The sequence below is a fragment of the Rhagoletis zephyria genome, unplaced genomic scaffold, assembly GCF_001687245.7.
Source record: "Rhagoletis zephyria isolate East Lansing unplaced genomic scaffold, Rhagoletis_zephyria_1.1 Rzeph_scaffold_00539, whole genome shotgun sequence".
NCBI lineage: Eukaryota > Metazoa > Arthropoda > Insecta > Diptera > Tephritidae > Rhagoletis > Rhagoletis zephyria.
The window spans coordinates 111597-125756 of NW_016157623.1; the positions used below are offsets into that span (position 1 = coordinate 111597).

General features: G+C 39.3%; 1 protein-coding gene and 1 long non-coding RNA gene across 3 annotated transcripts in view; both read right to left on the bottom strand.

Moving 5' to 3' along the window:
• Nucleotides 1-4024, bottom strand: part of LOC108360224 (uncharacterized) — a 17834-nt gene extending 13810 nt beyond the window's left edge. Inside the window, exon 1 of the long non-coding RNA XR_001847073.1 lies at nt 3975-4024. This is a non-coding gene — a long non-coding RNA (uncharacterized LOC108360224). The remainder of the gene's footprint in view (nt 1-3974) is intronic.
• Nucleotides 1-14160, bottom strand: part of Abcd1 (ATP binding cassette subfamily D) — a 214574-nt gene that overhangs the window by 110671 nt on the left and 89743 nt on the right. The gene's annotated exons all lie outside the window — the stretch shown is intronic.

Consider the following 14160-nt stretch of genomic DNA (forward strand, 5'->3'; position numbering starts at 1 on the left):
CTAATTCAGCTATGCTATCGTCTAATATTTTATCTAGCACAATGTCTGCAATGGTTGGCGATAATGGGTTCCCCATGGGCATACCATACATGCTGATATAGGGTATTATTGTGTTTGAAGTAGTTGTTGTCTCTTAAGCAAAACTCTAGCATCATCTGGAAATAATTTTTTGCAATGTTGGTGTAGTTTTCCAATGTTTTCCATTTTTTCATGATAATTTGTATGGCGAACTGCGTCGGGATATTCGTAAATAATGAAATTACATCAAAAGATACTAGAATTTCACCTGCTTCTACTGTGACACCTTGGAGATTTTCTTTTAATTGATAAGAGTTTTTTATATTGTATGTATCTGACGTAATATTTCTTAGAATATTTCCCATAAGTTTTGAAAGTTTGAACAATGAAAGCTGCAATAAATGCTATATAGGCACGCGAGTTTTGAACATCGAACGAGGAGAAAGAAGGAGAATGACACTGGAAAGCCTACGAATACAACAGAAACTTGACAATGTGATGAATTTCAAAGAAGATGTGGACAACACAAACAACGCCTACACAGCTATATTAAAATCTAGATATAAACAAAACAAAAAGAAAGTAATGTAAACTCGCTGCGCTAAAACCATGTAATTATTGTTGTTTAATGGGAATAATTGTAAAGTGTGAGTTTCAAATTCTGATGTGTATGTTATGATAATTGTTAACTATGTTTATTTTTTATTGTTTATCGTTCAAATAAAGCAGACTCCCTGAGGAAGGCGCGAAATGCGTTGAAACGCGTAGGAGTAAAAAAGGAAAATTTTATTTTCGCTTTAATTCCAACGGCCGAAGTAGCTCATACCCAGCACACAAAAAAAATTAAGTTTGTGGTTATATGAATGCGAAATTTTGAGAACGGTCCGTTGCTAACTCTAAATATAAACAACGACGCACTGGAAAAAGTTAATACGTTCAAATACCTAGGAATAATGATCGACGATAAACTAAAACAAAAAAAAAAATGGATTCTATATTTTCAATTAGAGCTCTAGCAATATGTACATCGGTGAAAACTGCATTTAACTCCATACATTAGCTTTTGCGTGATGCGCTTACAAACATACAGACAAACATACCAAAATTTTATATTTGGCTTCTGTTGATCTAATAAACCCCCTATTAATTTTTCTTTAACATCTATTATGTACAGATATCGGCCTGTTGCAATTTTATTATTCTCAAATACTCTCGTTTGATACCCATATGGCAACACTTAGTTTATATTATAAATTTAACTGAATTAAACTTTTCAAATAAGTGGCAACCCGCTTCAAGAATATTTCCAAAGTTAAGCTTCCTAATCCTCTTTAGTTTAATATTCGTATTACAATATTTCATTTATTTCACAAATTTTAATGAATACAATTTTTCAATCAGTTGGCAAATCCCCTAAAAATATTTTCAGCATTAAAATTTCCTAGCCTCTTTAGTTTGATGCCAATATTGCAATATTTAATTTATGCAAAAGTAAGCTTCCTAATCTTTTTTAGTTTAATATTCGTATTGCAAATATTTCATTTATTTTACAAATTTTAATGAATACAATTTTTCAATCAGTTGGCAAATCCCCTAAGAATATTTTCAGCATTAAAATTTCCTAGCCTCTTTAGTTTGATGCCAATATTGCAATATTTAATTTATGCTATCAATTAAATAAAATTAAAGTTTTCAAATAGGTGGCAACCTTCCACAAAAATATTTTCAGCTGTAAGCCTTTGTAAATTACTTTCTTTTGACAGCCATATTGCAGTATTCACTGTAAACACAGGTGGCAACTTTCTAATTTTTTCTTCAATATTGGAAGCTAGATCTCTAGCGATACATCGGTGAAAACTGCATTCAATTCCATGTTTGCACCTGATGCGCGTACAAATATACAGACAGAGAGATTCAAAAATTCTAAAAATTGTTTATTTGGCTTCTGTAGCTTTAATAAAAACCCATCATATTAATTTTTCTTTAATATCTATAAGGTACAGCCATCGACCTGTTACAATTTTATTATATGTATAAATGTAGATACAGATTTCATTTATTTTATCAATTTACTACAATAAAATTTTTCAAACAGGTGGCAGCCCTCCCTAAAAATATTTTCGGCAATAAAATTTCTTAAACCCCTTCAGTTTGATACCCATATTGCAATATTCGATTTATCTTATAAATTAAATTAAATGTAAATTTTCAAACAGGTGGCAACTCTAAAAAAATATTTTTGGCTGTAAGCCTTCCTCAGCCTCTTTCTTTTGACGCCCATATTGCAATATTCATTTTTTCTTATAAATTTACTTACAACTCCAATTTTCAAACAGGTGGCAACTCTCAAATTTTTTTCTTCCTATATTTTAAGTTAGACCTCTAGCAATACACCGGTGAAAACTGCATTCAAATCCATGCATTCGTTTTCGAGTGATGCGCGAACAAACATACAGACAGACAGACAGACAAACAAAAATTCTAAAAATGGTTGATTTGGCTTCTGGTGATCTAATAAAGCCCCCCACATTAATTCTTCTTTAATATCTATAATGTACAGACATCGACCTGTTACAATTTTATTATATGTATAGATAATAATAATAGACCGAGCTTCTCCTCCGATTTGTTGCGTGCGCCTTGATGTTGTCACACAGAGCGGAGGGACCTACAGTTTTACGCCGACTCCGAACGGCGATTGTATTTTTATGAGAAGCTGGTTTTTCATGGCAGAAATACACTCGGAGGTTTGCCATTGCCTGCCGAGGGACGACAGCTGTTAAGAAAAAACCTTTTTTCCATATTTTTTGCGATGTTGCTTTGACCAGGGTTTGAACCCAGGCGTCGCGGATTGGAAGCGCGCACTGCTTACCACTACACCACAGCGGCCGACACAGCGGCGATTCATATTAGTGGAGAGAAAATTTCGAAAGAAAATTCGCCTTGGTATCGGCTTTCGATACGAGTATTTTTTCGATATCTACTCAGTACTTGGTTCAAAAGTATCGATACCAAAATTACTTGGTTTCGAACGAAAAATATCGAGTATGTACTTGTATTTACTCGTATCGTTTCATCCCTATTGATGTGTTGTATGAAACGCTCAGAATTTTAATTCATTTTTATCATAAAAGAACTAATTTGTCTTGACTATGATGTAACTTGGAAAAATGCTTGGCGAAAGCATTTGTGCCATTCCATACAAAAAAGAGAGGAAAAAGGAATGACTTTCGAAAAGGCCTTTTGGGGGAGATTTTACTTGCACTTCTTTGACGTTTGCTTGAAGATAAAAAAGGAAGATTTTAACAAAATAAACTAAAAAGAAAGAAGGCAAACTCACCAGATATTGTTAAACATGTGAGAAACAACTAAGAAAGTCTTAGTTCGGGCGGAGCCGAACATTAAATACCCGGCGCAAGTATTAAATATATGTTTTTCACCATTCCGAAAGTTACCGCTACATGGTAAGCCGGGGTGTATCAATTTTGAGTACATTAGCGTCCTTAAATTTCGAAATATTGAAGTTTCGAGCATTTCTGAAATTTACCGTTATATGAAAGCGGCCGTAATTTTAGTCCGATTTCAATAATTTTCAACGCTTTTCTTCTATGTGGCAAGCGCAATAACCACACCTAGTTTGGTACAAATTGGTACAACGGTTACCGAGATACATATATGTGATCATAAGCGGGCAGTGCTACGCCTATTTTCCAAAATTTTATCATAAACGTATTTCTTGGTAAAGAATTGTTGCAAGCATCAATTTTGAATAAATTAGCTTTATTATTTACTGATTTATCGAAGATTTAGTATTTCTCTAAATTACCGTTATATTGGATGTGGGCGTGGTTATTGCCAGATTTTAAAAATTTTCGGCCATTTCGTATGTTATACCAAGGCCCAACAACTGTGCCAAGTTTGGAAGAAATTGGTGCAGCGGTTACCAAGATATACACATGTAACCATAAGTGGGCGTCGGTACGCCCACTTTCCAAAAATTTATAATAATCCTATTTTTCGTCTAAAACTTATTATAAATATCAATTTTAAGTGAATAATCTTCAGTAGTTACTAAAATATCGCAGTGTTCGTATTTCTGAAAATTACCGTTAAATGGGAGGTAGGCGTGGTTATTGTCCGATTTTGCCACTTTGTCCATTTTCAATACCATCCGTCCTACGCCCGAAAGAAGTGCACGTACCAACTTTCGTTAAGATATCTCAATTTTTACTCGAGTTATCGTGTCGGCCGCTGTGGTGTAGTGGTAAGCAGTGTGCGCTTCCACTCCGCAAACGCCTGCGTTCAAGCCCTGGTCAAAGCAACATGGCAAAAAAATATAGAAAAAGGTTTTTTCTTAACAGCGGTCGTCCCTCGGAAGGCAATGGCAAACCTCCGAGTGTATTTCTGCCATGAAAAACAGCTTCTCATAAAAATACAATCGCCGTTCGGAGTCGGCGTAAAACTGTAAGTCCCTCCGCNCCCTCGTCTCCTGCCGCTCTTGGTCTGGGACTGCTTATTGGTTATTCGCAGCTAACCTATCGGAGTAGGCCGTTCACGATCCGCCCTGTGTGACTCCGGTAAGGTCCTGAGCTTAGCCCTCACCTGAGCTTATTTTTTTGTTTTTTTTTTTTTGTTCCTAGGAGAGGGAAATGCTTTATGCACTGGCCGGGGGCGCTAGTCTCTATACTACCTTCCCTGAGTGTGGGACTCCCACCGAAGCGTGTTGGGCTACCCACTAAAACCCAAACTCCCACCGCCCGCGCAAGAATCCCGCATCTGGCACCGCAATTCTGCATGTCTTCAGATGCAGGAGCGCGCTGTTAGAGCCTTGGGGCTGCTCTTTTGTAGGGGCGTTTCATTCGGGTGTCCTCAGTAGNGCAAGAATCCCGCATCTGGCACCGCAATTCTGCATGTCTTCAGATGCAGGAGCGCGCTGTTAGAGCCTTGGGGCTGCCCTTTTGTAGGGGCGTTTCATTCGGGTGTCCTCAGTACACAACCGTCCTCTCGTTTGCAGCGGAGTACGAATTTCACGTATCTCGCAACTGCTTCCCACTTTTCTGCGCTGGAAATCATTATCCCAACTATGTTGTCCGGAGTAATGTCTCCGTGTCTTTCTTCCAACATTCTGCGCGAAATCAAGAAGTGTTCGCAGGTGAAGAATGTGTGGTACACGTTATCTTCGACGTTTCCACAGTAGTGACAGAACGGTGAGTCCACCCTTCCCATTCTATGAAGATATTCTCGGAAGTAACCATGACCGGTGAGGAATTGCGTCAGGTAGAAATCGACTTCCCCATGTGGTCTGTTCAGCCATGTTTGAAGGTCGGCTATCAGGGAGTGTGTCCATCGACCTTTTGTGCTCGCGTTCCAGTTTTGTTGCCACTGCTGGATCAGTTGCTCACGCGCCCTTGCCCCGGCAGCTGCTCGAACTATCTCGGCACTGAGATTGTAAATCTCTTTTCGCTCGTAAGCAAGTAGCTCAATTGGCATGACGCCAGAAATAACTAGAACCGCGTCCGCGGACACTGTACGGTATGCAGAAGCAATGCGTAGTGCCCCTCTGCGCTGTACCGAAGACATTTGAACCCGGTATTTTTTGACTTTCAATGCGTCAGCCCATATTTCTGCCCCGTACAGGAGCACCGATTGGACCGCTGTCATCAGAAGCTTCCTGCGGCATGGCTTCGGGCCGCCCACGTTTGCCATCAGCCGGCTTAGAGCCACCGTGCTCTGCGCAGCTTTTTCACATACTCCATGGATGTGTTCCCAGAATGTGAGTTTGCTGTCAAGCTTCACCCCTAGGTATTTTGTAGACCTAGAAGTCGTCACGGGTTGAGGTCCGACCATTATATTTATAATTGTTGGGATCCGTTTCCTGGTGAGGAGCACGATCTCCGTTTTGGCTGTAGCCAATTGCAGACCGTGATCGCTCATCCATCCACTGACNTGTCACGAGTTGAGGTCCGACCATCATATTTATAACTGTTGGGATCCCTTTCCTGGTGAGGAGCACGATCTCTGTTTTGGCTGTAGCCAATTGCAGACCGTGATCGCTCATCCATCCACTGACGTTGCGCATGACCTGGTTTAGCTTGAGCTGTGCTAGCTGGACATTTCTTGCTGTTATGACGGCTGCCACGTCGTCCGCGAAGGCGACAAGGAAGGCGCTCTCCGGCATTTCCGTGCGCAACAGACTGTCATACGTGGCGTTCCAGAGGTCCGGGCCAAGTACAGACCCCTGTGCNAAAAGGAGACAAGGAATGCGCTCTCCGGCATTTCCGTGCGCAACATACTGTCATAAGTGGCGTTCCAGAGGTTCGGTCCAAGTACAGATCCCTGTGCCGCTCCGCCGGTTATACGTCTCTTTCTCTGACCTTGTGTAGTGTCGTACAAAAGCCAACGGTCTCTGAGGTAGTCCCGAATCATATCTAGCAAGTATGTTTGAACCTTGAATGACATTCCAAGGCCTCCAGCGTGACGTCCCATCTTGCCGATTTGAAGGCGTTCTTGACGTCCAGTGTGACTAGGAGCACTATTAGCTGCGCCTGGTGGCAGGCCTCTTTCGGCCTTATGTACCGCCTCGACTACTTCGCCAATTGCTCCTACAGTTGAGTGTCCCTTCCTGAAGCCATGTTGTCGGGGTGAAAGACCTCCCTCGCTTTTTATGGCTGACGTCGACCGTATTTTGAGCAGACTCTCCACCATTTTTCCTGCTGTGTCTAGCATGCAGAGTGGCCGGAAGTATGAAGGAGAGTTTGTGTCCCCTTAGCCCTTGGGTATAAGCACCAGTCTCGCATTCTTTCATTGGTTTGGGACGACCCGGGCCCTAAGGCAGCTGTTGTACATGCTGACCAGGAGATCAGGGCTCGTGTTCGCTGCTAACCTAATTGCCTCCGCTGGTGTGCCATGTGGGCCTGGAGCCTTGCCGGCTTTCATGCTTCGCAGGGCTAGCTTCAGCTCGTCTGTCGAAAACAGTGGTGCCTCGGCTTGCTCCTCGACGAGCACTGTATCTGCTCTTAGTGGGTGTGTGGGAAATAGCGCATCCACTATATTCTTAACTCGGGCCTCATCCATCGCTTGCGATGATGTATGGAACTTTTTCATCACTATTTTGTATCCTTGGCCCCAGGGATCGCGATCCACTTCGTCACATAGCGCTTTCCAGCAGTTCCGTTTACTCTTCTGTATCTCGGCCCCAAGTGCTTTCTTGGCGCTTTTGTAGCGCCTCAGGTCTGCCACAAGCGCGCGTTGCGAGTCTCCGCATTCTATGGCAGGCCCTTCGCAGCTCTGCAATTCGGTCATTCCACCAGTATACCTGCTTTTTACCTGACCATGCTCTCCTCTGTGGCATTGAGGCTTTGCATGCCCGGTGAATGCAGCGCATGGTTTCTTCGACCAGCTTAGTGCAAGACTCCCTGTTGTGGATCTCTCCCGTTGTGGGTGAAATGCCTTGGGAATCTGCTAGTAGTGATGTATCGAACTTGCGAACATCGACCCTAGACGGGTTCCATCCTGGTTTCCTGCGAGGGATACTACGTGTTTGCCCTCGCGTTGTGTCAGTGACTTGGAAGGTGATGTAGTTAATAATCGATGCTCACACACCTTTAGTAACAAATTAAAAAATTTAAAAAAATACAATGTTTACATACTGCTTCTACATTTAGGCTGTAAAAGCCCTTTCTGTTCATAAAGTGTTAGTATCTGTTGACGTCGGTGAAATAATCCCCACATGCCACATTAGGTCAAATGATTCATTTGGCTGTGCGAAAGTCCAATTTTGTAAACGCAGTTTTACTTAATTTTTTGTTGCCATTCTGTAGGGAATACAAGTAACAAAAACTTCATTTTGTTTTTGTAAAAAAAAACTCCGTTAGACAGCAATCAAACAAAGTTACAGTTTTAAAACGTTATTGACAAGTTGTTTGCCCAACCGCTTTATTTCTTAATTTTCAAGTGCATTTTTTTGTATAAAAGGCTAATAATTAAAGCAACATTTGAAATGGAAGACAAAAATACAAGTGAGTACCTATATTCCAATCAAAAAAAGTGACTTTTTATCGTTTCTTTGCAAAAAAAAATGATTTCCTTGCATAACCTCAAAAATTTTCTGAATAACTTCTATTGATGATGTCATGTAAGCTTTTACAATTTTGTTAACTTTTGGCAAACAAAAATTAAAAAGAAATGGATAAATTATGATGTAGTGAGTTGACTTTATTTTACTTAAGCCGCCGTTTTTAGCCGTTTTCAAAAAAACACTGGTTTTTCTAGGTTATCATGCTATTACAAAAGGCGAGTTGTTTGAAGTTTGGCTGCTTGGATGTTCCAAAAAGAAAAGATTTCTTTGGTGGTCAACTATGTTGGAAAAAAAATTGGTGCTGATGATATATGTGAAAATTCCATGAAAGTCGAAGAAGAAAAAACGCGGCTTTTATGCAAATATTTATCAAGCAAATACGAAAAATATGGAAGACAATTTGGAAAGGATGCTAAAAGATGTAGATCAGAAAATATCGCTTTTCTTGCAGATGAGGTTCTTTTCGAATTGAAAAAGCCAGCTGTTCCGACCAGTTCTATGGTTGGTCGCTCAAGAGCTCAATTTTGCAACAAAAGTGAGTTTGGAAAAAGAAAAGAAGCAGCAGAACTATCAAAATCAACAAATTATGAAACGGAGTTACTAGCACGTGCAGCAGCAACTTCGGCTCGAAAAAAAGGAAACTTGGACATGGCTGTAGTTTTAAAAGAAAGCTTAGCAAGCCCAACCAGGCCCTCAAAAATAAGAAAGGTATGTGCTGAGAGCAGTAATAAAGAAATTTCCTTTTCGGCAGAGGAGGCATTAGATTTTCTCTTGGAAAATAACTTTACAAAGGATCAGTACAATGCAATACGTCGCGAAAGTAAACTAAGAAACTGCGATATTTATCCACATTATAACGAAATTGCAGCCGCCAAATTAAAATGTCGACCTAACGACGTAGAGGTAAGCGAAACCATGGTAAGAGCTCCTCTAAAATCGGTTATAGCCCACACTGCGAAAATAATAGTTGAAATGCAAAATGAGGTTATCGAAGCTGTTATGAAAAAAGAAAAAACTAATTTTGTGAAGTCTGAGCTAATATTAAGTTATGGGTTCGATAGTAGCACTGGTCAAGCACAATTCAAACAAGCTTTTACTGAGCCAAGCACATCGCAATGTTGTGATGCATCGCTTTTCGCAACAACAATTATACCGTTAAGACTTGCGTTGCCATTTGGAATGCTTATTTGGAGCAATCGTGCACCGCAATCCGTTAGATTCTGTCGGCCCATCAAATTGGAATACACTAAAGAAACAAAGGACACTGTCTTGAAAGTGCATTTGGACTTAAAAAACGAAATTGACGCTATAGAAAACATTGTTATAACAATTGGCGAAAAAAGAACAGTTGAAATTTCCGGCTTGGGGTGGGTCCAGTATGGTAAGAAAATAACTTGTGTCAAAAACCAAGCTAATTGGACAATGTTTTCGAGAACTAACTACTTAAACACATATATATGTATACTTAACATTTGAACATAACACAAATTAACCGAAAAAGTCGGTTTTAGGAATGTCAGATCATGTTTTAACATTTTATTCACTGACTTGACACTTTTTTTAACGATTTCCATCCTTTGTCATTAAAAACATGCCATATTTTATTATTAGTTGATGATCAATTTTTGGTATATTATTTTAGGTATTTCATAGGCTTATTGATCCCTTTTATGTGCAAGAAAACACTGTTCTTCACGTTTTTACCCGACGTTTCGCTAAAATCCTTATTTTAGCTGATATTAATTTCGCACAGCCGCTGTGGTGTAGTGGTAAGCAGTGCGCGCTTCCACTCCGCAACGCCAGGGTTCAAACCCTGGTCAAAGCAACATCGAAAAAAGTATAGAAAAAGGTTTTCTCATAAAAATACAATCGCCGTTCGGAGTCGGCGTAAGACTGTAGGTCCCTCCGCTTTGTGTGACAACATCAAGGCGCACGCCACAAATCGGAGGAGAAGCTCGGCCAAACACTAACATATGTGTAAGCGCCAATCTATTATTATTATTAATTTCGCACAGCAAAAGTAATCATTTGACCTTATGTGCATGCGTACAATCGATTGCTCCAATTGTACCCTTCATTCCAAATTTTGTATAAAACCTATTTTCAAAAATATTTATACAAACATACATTAAACAATAATTTGCTGAATTATATCCCACCCTCTCTTCACATCTGCGACATCCTGCAGAGTTGATGGAAATCGTATTTCGCCTCCCTTCACATCTAATATTAACTTGGATATGAAGCGCAGAGACCGGCTCACCGATGACTGGCTCATCGAATTTGAAAAACTATTTCCAACGCATTTCTGATAAGAACCGTGCGAGTAAAAATACAGACACGCTAGGAATCGAAGTGTGAAAGGTATCTTTGATACCTGTCTATCATTCGGTTCCAATTCCTGTATCAGCGTCTGACACAGGGCTTTTGGAAACCGAAAAGTTTGAATGAAAATGAAATCCTACATGGAAAAGGGATCACTTTTATCCCGAAGGCTTCTCAGAAGTCTTCTTCTCTTCACTGCCTCCTCTTGCTCTTCCAAAACTGCTGCGCAAACAAGCAATAACTCCGCCATTACTTAATATTCTTTAAATCTGAAATACAATGCCGGCGAACGGCGAACTCACCACAGCGAAATTCGCGCTGTCAAAATTAGAACACCCGCAAGCATATGAAATTGAACACAGCCAAAGCGAAATGCGAAGTTCGCTTGGCGGCGTTTCATGGCGATAGATTTATTTCTATCGCTCTGCTGGGCGATGACAGCTGTGCGTGCCAAAGGTGGCCGTATTTGTTTTGTGCTTTCAAAGTTTAAAAAGAAAACAACCTAAACACGATTTTGTTGTTTGAAAAATATAGTTGTGGATTCGTTAAATCTGGCTTGAAACAAATTATTTATAATAATCTTTCTTTGTTTTACATTTATATTTGTTATCATTTCCTCATTTCTAAATATGGTTTAGTTTTGTCTAAATATGGTCACCCAAATTATAAAGGCGACCAAATGGGATCAGCTGTTTTCGCTACCGCTCTAATTCTGTTTAAGTAGGCGAGATAGTTGGGCGAACGGTGACCGACAGCATCGCCCAATTCGGCGAAGTTTGCCGTTCGCCGGTATTGTATTTCAAGCATTAAATTAAGAAAATCAACACAACACAAATTGCTCAATAAAAATCAGCTGTTTTGCTCTTGTGATGGTCTCATTCGTACATCATAAATTTTCTGACAATTGTGAGCGTTTGAGCTTTTGAATTTACGCCAGCATAGGGATAACCTCACAATAGCCAGAAACCTCACAATAGTGAGTGTGGTGATTTTTGTGAGGGCAACAGAATAGGGCTGTTATTTATTATTTTCGACAAGAAGCTGTTGTTTGCATTGATATAGGCTAACCGTGCTCTATCGAATTTGAAGCTATTGCTTTTTTCGCCTTCACTATCAATTAGATCTTTAAGAAAATGTAGGCAATAATATTTTGACGCCTCTAACCAGGATCCCCATCTCGCTAAGGTTGGCTGTGGCGGAAGAGCGATATTGGGATACATGCATTAAAAGCTTCAACGCGCAAAGCATATTTTAAAAATATTTGTTCCCATTCGATATTAAATCGTTAACATCACTGAAGCGAGCTCTTACATCTTCGGCCACTCGGTGCACTGCGTGCCAAACAGGTAACGTGCAGTAATTTTGGGTAAAAAACCTTCAGCGCATTTGCTGATTATACCATATCGAGCCCTAACCGCCAAAAAAACGTAAGCGACATATTTTTCCAAAATTTTATTTTTGATGCAGAAATGCCCGTAGAGCATCTAGATGCAATTCTGGATCAAAAAGAAAATTGTGAAAAAAAATCCGCTTACGTTTTTTTCACGGTAAGGGTCCGATATATGGCGCTGCAATGGTCGCATAGAATCATCAAATGCTCTTGCAATTGCGGAGTGATTCGTCCGTTGTAGACAAACGGCGTTTAATAAGAAATGCAATTAAATATGCTGTTTTGACAAAATATACCTATTTAAGGCAAAATATGTAAGAATATGCACTAACAAATCAATGCCTTCTTATAACAAAAAAATATGTAAATGCATAGAAATCCGGGCCCTACTAATAACTTAACCTTTGTTCATAGCAGAAAATGTGCCAAAAATTAAGTAGGTGTCTGCATTGACCTCCATTATAAAACCAGGAAGGATTAAGTGTGGACCAGGACACCAGGACAATTTGTCTAAGCCAGGACAAATCCTGGAAACCAGGACGTCTGGCAGCCTTACTGTAGAACAAAATTCTCTAGTTTTCGAGCATTTTGGCGTTACCATTCGAAGTAGTCGGCACAAAATTTGGATAAGCTGTATTCGAAAGGAACAAAAAGAGATTCGAACATCTAGCGAAAGCTATTCGAAAGTTTTGTTTCAGAGTATGAAAACCAGCTGTTTGGTGTTTAGAGAAATAAAAACATTGTTATAATTTTGGATCAAATTCTTTATTTAATTACTTGCTGGGTTATGGAGCTACTCCGACCGATGAAAAAAAGCAACGAAAGTAAATTTTCTTCCTTCTCTCCTACGCGTTGCGACCCTTCGCGTCTTCCTCAGGGAATCTGTTTTATTATACAATAAATAAAAACAATAAACATGAATTATTCACAATCACAATATTAACAAACATACATATGTATAGCAAAAAGGCTTATAGCCAATTTTTTAACTTACATTTAAATTATAAATTCAACAATCATTAGCACACAATTCTTTATTATTAATTATGTTGCCTATCTTCTCAAATACAATTAAAATGTTTTCGTTTTATCACAGCGTGTTTGCTTTGTCCACATCGTCTTTAAAATTCATCGCGCTGTCTAAGTTTTGTTGTATACGAAGGCTTTCCAATGTAATTCTCCTTCTTTCTCCTCTTTCTACGTCCAATATTCTTGTGTTGGCGAAGTCAAGTGTGTGTTCGTTTGTAGTCAGATGTTGAGCCAGGGCTGTTGTCATTCTCTTGTTCCGTTCGTCTGCCTTGTGTTCGCCGATCCTTATACCCAACGCGCGTTTTGTTGTGCCTATGTAGCACTTATTACAGGGGTCATTATTTTTACCTTTACATTTTATTTCATAGACAACATTACTAATGTTGCTCCTTTTCTATTTTGTCTTTCGCTCTTGTAAATATTTTGCTTAGTGTGTTGTGTGGCCTGTGCGCATATATTATGTTTTCATTTTTCATTATTCGTCTAAGTACTTGCTTATTTGTTAGCCACGGGATATAAGTAAGTCCAATATATTTTTGGTTCGTGTAATCAACGGTATTTGGACTGCGACTTTTGCTCTCAGTTGTGTTTATTAGTTTTTACTTAATTCAAAGACTATGGTATAACTCCGCCACATCTACAAGGCAAGACGAGAAAACTGGCACACTGTTTCAGACTAGACACAACACAACGCGAACTCAAAAAACTGGAACAATGTTTTCTACTAAAAATACTCAATTTGGAAATTAAAGAAACCAATATAAATATAAAAATTATTACTACAAATACAAATCACACAATGATTGTTGAAATTATAATTTAAATGTAAGTTAAACAAGTAAGAAAGTCTAAGTTCGGGCGGAGCCGAACATTAAATACCCGGCACAATTATTAAATATATGTTTTCCACCTTTCCGAAAGCTACCGCTACACGATAAGCCGGGGTGTATCAATTTTGAGTAAATTAGCGTCCTTCAATTTCGAAATATTGAAGTTTCAAGCATTTCTGAAATTTACCGTTATATGAGAAGCGGCCGTTATTTTAGTCCGATTTCAATAATTTTCAACGTATTGCTTTTATTTGCCAAGCACAATAACCGCACCGAGTTTGGTACAAATTGGTAGAACGGTTACCGAGATACATATATGTGATCATAAGTGGGCGGTGCCACGCCCATTTTCCAAAATTTTGTCCATAAACGTATTTCTTGGTAAAGAATTGTTGCAATCATCAATTTTGAATAAATTAGCTTACAATATTTACTGATTTATCGATTTCGTATTTCTCTAAATTACCGTTATATGGGATGTGGGCGTGGTT